Genomic DNA, 6301 nt, shown 5'->3' on the forward strand with positions numbered 1-6301 from the left:
GAGCCCTGGGTGGAGCCCTGGGTGGAGAGCTGGACCTCAGTGGGATCACACTACACCAGGAGGTCTGCATAGGTTTGGCCCTGATTCTGGAGCACTCTGAGGGACTGACACAACTGAACCTCCGTCACTGTCGACTCACTGACCAGCTGCTAGAGACTCTGATCCCCCACCTGCACAAAGCACACGTCCTGGAGTGAGTAGTGTGTGTGTGTGTGTGTGTGTGTGTGTGTGTGTGTGTGTGTGTGTGTGTGTGTGTGTGTGTGTGTGTGTGTGTGTGTGTGTGTGTGTGTGTGAGAGAGAGAGAGAGAGAGAGAGAGAGAGAGAGAGAGAGAGAGAGAGAGAGAGAGAGAGACACCACAAGATACTAATCTATTCTTTTGTCTTTTCTCTTCCTTGTGTTGTATCAGTCTGAGTCACAACCGTCTCACTGGTGCTCTAACAGACAGATTAGTCCAGCTGCTCTGCATCAATACCTCCATCCAAACTGTACGGTGAGTAGAATGGACTCATGTCTGAATGTTTGCATTAATAATAAAATAACATATTGTTTGTTTGTTTGTTTCCTATATTTAAACTCAGGAGTACAATCAGTGGTGTGCTCTAGACTTTTTTTGAGGGCATACTCCATAATCTATGATCTGCGGCTATTTGTGTGGCCAGGGCATACGCCAGTGCATAAAGCCTATTCAGATACACTACTTTGAAAGGCTCACAAGGGCATACTCTTTTTCAAAAAAATGTCTTCACAGCATACTGCGTATACCTGTGTGACAGCACTGACAATTGAGGGCAGGCCCTCATTTACAATGCAGCCGAGATATTACAATGATCAACAAAAATATAATCAGGAGACAGAATACTTGAAAACTAAAGAATGTTCAAGGAACTAAAATTTCATATTTAACTAAATTAATTAATGAGTTAGGGTTCTTACATACTCCACTTTTAGAGCCTAATTTATTTTGGTTCGGCTCTGTCTAAACTATGATATGGCGTCATTCAGAGGATCGGACCGAACCGAAATAAACTCGTCTCGTTATTAAAGTATGAATCGACCCTTATAGTCTAGAAAAGTTTTAGAAGGCCTCAGGTGGTTAGATAAATCAGTCATCAACATGGTTTAATACACACATCATACATGTTGAATTACAATGTTACATCTTCAATGTCTTTCCAGACTCTTCAACAACTGCTTCAAGGACACAACCCCCTTCCTGAGAGACAAACGCTTTCAACTCACTGACCCCTTCCAGAGAGACACACGCTTTGAAATGGTACTCATTGTACTTTTACTCATTGTTCTTGTTTAATAATAAACAGTTCCATCTAAAACTAGAAAAATATTGTTCCTTCGAAACAATTGTGGGCTCGCTTCAAGGCAGAAAGCAATGGCTATAAAAGCACAAAATGTCAAGATCGCAGGCAGTGCTCTCTTTGACGTTACTGACGTCAAAGATTGGTCCATTTTGTTCCAAAAATGTGTTGTGCAAAAGTTGACCCGCTGGTGGCGCTATAACAGGCCAATGTGAGAAGGTTGGTATCTGTTCCTTGACCTATTGGGAATGTGCTTGCAAGATTTCACGCACATCCCAGGCTGTGTTCATGATTTGAGGTGTTTTTGGCTTTGGACACTTTATCGCTGCTTGCAGCTATATTTATTATTATTATTTTATAATTTTTTTGTGTGCACTTCATAGGCATGTTAGATAAAGGTCCTTAAATTGCGTGTAGAATGTTTCATGCAAATTGCAAAAAAAAATCCTAGAATAAAAACGGGTTTAAGCGTTTTACAAACTGCTCAAAATTATATAGCGCCCCCCTTTGGCCATTTGGGGTAAGATTGGTTTCAGTGATATTTGAACTAACCCTCTACACTATTTTGTCATGAAAATGTGACTTTGCATGTATGTTTTAGAGGCAGAAGAATAATTTGCATAAAAATGCAATATTGTTTGAATTATTTAAAAAAGCATGTTTCAATGTTAAAGAAATCCGATCTGACAGATCTTTAGATATCGGTCCAAAGTTCACGTAAAAAAAGTTTTGTGCACGTGATGCGAAAATTCCAGAATAAAAGTGGGTTTACGCGTTTTACAAACTGCTCAAAATGGCGGAGAATCTTAGGGCGGAGCTTACTTAACAACGACACAGATGTCTTCCGCTTGAGTCAAAGCACGCGTGTAACAAGTTGCATGTCTTCAAACGAAACGAGTCATGACTTATGCCCGTTTGAAGTTTGAATTTTCAGACGCTTCGTATAGCGCCCCCCTTTGGCCGATTGGAATAAAATTGGTTTCAGTGATACTTTGACTAACCCTCCACATCTTTGCCAAATGCCATGAACTTGTAACTTTGCATGTATGATTTAGAGGCCGAAGAATAATTTGCATAAAACCGCAATATTTATTGAATTATTAAAAAATTATATTTCACTTTAAAAAAAATCTGGTTGATCAATCTGACCGTATTGGTCCAAAGTTCATGTGAAAAAAGTTTTGTGCACTTGACGCGAAAATCCCAGGAGGAGATAGATTTTTACTGTTTTTCATATAATTCCGAATTGTGGGAGACCTAAAGGTCAGAGGTCAAAAGTTAGAGGGTAAAAGTTGTTCGGCATGAGGAGACGCATAAGTGTATACAGGTTTCATGGCTGTATGTATAACACAGCATGAGCTATACCTGTTCAAAGATCGCACTTTCGAAGGCTTCCTACAGCGCCACCATTTGGCCGATTGCTATAATAAATAATAGCACACTTCGCCACTGTAAGCTGAACACATTGATGTTTTTATTTTCATTTTCTCACTAAGTATGTAGGAGTTGAAAGCGGACAAAGTATTGAGGAGAACTTGATATGTCTGATAGATAAATAATGACAATATCTAGAGTGTGCTCGCCTTATAGGCGAGCCCACAATAATTAGATGTGTAAAAGTAAATGTTCCTGAAACTACATCCCCAAATTATTGTTTATAAGCATCTTTCATAAAACCCTAATGGTAGCTGATATTCCATAACTCTTTGAACAAATGACTTTCTCCTTTCTCACAATTCACAGAATAGGACTTGGGCCTAAATAACATTTTGAGTCGTGAGATTTGTTTTTGCTTTAGTTTAATCCCTGAGTTTAGTATGAAGCTTATTACCTAAATTCTTCAGCCGTGACATTTCATGTGTACTCAGTTGGCATAAAGTGATTCTTTTGAAGAGTTGGTGCTGTAGAACAGTCTCATAGGGTTCATATCGATTTTTATCCATAATTTGATAAGATTTTCCATTTTCTCTTTTTTTGCATGGTGAGATGGAAGCTGTTCCCAAACGTCTCCAGAGCTCACGGATCTCAAGACCATACAAGAAACGTACAGGAAAGCTTGAAATATGTCACTCATCACAAGATTCTCCACTGGGAATAGTTCCACCCTCTGTTGCTCCAGTGTCCCTCCATCCTCCCATGTTGCCTTCCTCATCCGGATCACAACCGTCCTCCCAACATTCCCCAGAAGAAATGTCATTTGACACAGCCTGTGATCTCTCAACCACAGACCATCCTGTTACAGAGTCACTGTCCTCTCCACATCCCTCACTGGAGCTCCAAGATGACACTGATCTAAGTTCATCCTTCAGTGGTTTGAAGATGAGAGAATCCAGCTCCCTGCCTCGTTCTCACAGCTTAACCTCACTGAGCCAAAGTCCAGGCATGGAGAACAAGGCAGGTTTCACAGCAAAGCGCTCCCACAGCTTGAATGACGTCACACTACTGGACAAAGCACAGAAAATGACACCTGACATCATTGTTGTAGAAAACAAGGAAAGCTACAGGTTGCACTGCACCCAAGCAGGACTGTTCCAATGCAGCGTGACCGACCTGGTGTTTAAGATGGAGGCAGGGACAGATGTGACTTACAGCACAGTCCCTTGGAACCGAAGGCTTCAAGCCCATCTTGGCAAGAGGCCTGCAGGACCATTGTTTGACATCCAATGTCCTCAGGGGTCTGTGTGTCGGTTACACCTCCCACACTGTGAGATCCTCTCCATGGGTGGAGGCAAGTCCTTGTATGTTGCCCATGTGACGGATGATGGCATTGAGCTTATCAAGCCTGATGTGATCACAGAAACGCACGTCATCATCAACATAACAGAATTTTCACCCTATGGTGTCGTTGTCAATGATGAAAGCAGCAGCAATCCTTCCTCTTCAGGTCGTTTTGCAGGTGTAAAAAAGTGGTTCAAAAAAGTGGCCCCTCCTATCCATGCATTGGTGTTACTGTTTTATGCACCACTCTTTTCAACCCTGAAAGTATTGCTGCTTCCAGGGAGTGTTGTGCTTCGTGAAGTGCTGAATGAAAGGAGGAGAAATTATCCAGAGATCCAAGAGATTCCCATTGAAGTCCCTCGCTGCAAACTAATCCCAAATCAAGAGTACACCCTCTCCACTTCCCCTCAACACGAGTCCATCGTAATTGAACCAAAGAAGACAACATTTGAAGTTGAGGAATCATCATATATAAATTACGTGCCAAATTTTAACGTGGACTTTTTGGGAACGTTTAAGGATGATGTTAGGCTGCTTCTTAAGCCCCTTTCCCACTCCCAGGAAATGCCTGTCGAATGGGAATGCCTTGTACGTCTTTCAGCTTTAAGAAGACTACAAGTTGAGAGAACACTGAGTCTTGAAGTGGTGGACAGACTGTTTTCTGTGCGGAGCAGCTTCATCGACAGCATTTCAGCTCCCAATCTCACATGTGTCGTGGACAAACTTTTCGAGAAGAAGATGCTAACTGGAGCTGAGCAAGAAAAGGCCAATGGGATGCAGGAGAGACGTGAAAAGGCAGCTTTTGTCATCGATACAGTGTGGAGAAAAGGAACCGTTGCAAGTGCAAGCATGATTTTGTTTCTCTATGAAATCGACCCATTGCTCTCTGGACATCTTGGGTTGACGTAAAACTACCAATGTAGTCAACATCCAGCCTCATGTCCGTTGTTTCCATAAGTGTCCATTTGGTTACATCTGTTTGCTCTCTGAGTTACAAATAGATGAATGAACACTGGGGATTGTAGAAAGAAAGCTGTGTCTAATGTACACCACCACTAAGTGACTGACAGGCAGCCCTCACTGGACTACATGTAGCCTATGATCACAGAACAGAACTAATGACATGTCTCAGTACCCAGAACTCTCACTGGACTACAGTACCCAGAACTCTCACTGGACTACAGTACCCAGAACTCTCACTGGACTACAGTACCCAGAACTCTCACTGGACTACAGTACCCAGAACTCTCACTGGACTACAGTACCCAGAACCCTCATGGACTATACCAAAGATCTTTAATATCCAAGGTATGCCATTCTGGTTGGAGCCACTAGAGCAGGGGTTCCCAAACTTTTTTGGCTCAGGGCACCCCTATGAATAGTTTTTTTTTTCATCTGAGGCACCCCTAAATTATATTCATCATTTTCACTACCAAGCCAGCACCTTATATGTATGGCATATTTTAGCGACTATGTTGTGAGGAGAACGTTGAGATAATAGCCATTTTGGTAATAACTGACTAAAAATAACTTATACTTGACGTTTAAAATGATACAAATATATATTGTTAAGTGTCAAAATAAATTCTAAATATTATCAAGTTATCTTGCGGCACCCCTGGACTGCCATCACGGCACCCCAGGGTGCCCCGTGCACTAGAGCCTCCTAAGTTGGCATTGGTGTCTGATGGCAAATCTCGCAAAAGTCCTGTTTACTGGTGGTATAGATCCCGCGAGAGTGTGTTGCTGGGACAGATAAAGCGATAATAACGTTAATCTTCTCCTAATTTGTGTCTCTGAAAAAAGCCAATTTACTATGAACATTTTGGGAATATTATGTGGGTTGTGATGATCTGGTCCAACATTTAGTTCAGTGAGCATGGAGATAAAGAAAGGTTCAGAAGCTGTGTTCACGTTAGCTCTCTCATTGTAAATGAATAAACTCCAAACATGCTTCCTCCTCCTAAAAAGGAATCCTCCTACAGTACGTCACACGGATACAGGAAGTAAACTGGAATTACCACGTCTTGCTGTTTCACTCTTGGTCAGCACCAGAACACTGAGTTTGTTAATAAAGGCCTTTCCTTTGTTTGCCTTGAATAAGCGTTATACAAACTCAGATACCGCAGAACTTATTGCTTGATATTGTTTTGTTTGGCACCTTATTGTCTAATATCATGCACAGTATTATCTGTTGCTATGTTGATGCACCCTAACATCATGTACATACTGTACCAGATGATTATGAGATGTGTGTAAATATGTAGAT

The sequence above is a fragment of the Nannobrachium achirus genome, assembly GCF_963921795.1.
Source record: "Nannobrachium achirus genome assembly, chromosome: 23".
NCBI classification, from domain to species: Eukaryota; Metazoa; Chordata; class Actinopteri; order Myctophiformes; family Myctophidae; genus Nannobrachium; species Nannobrachium achirus.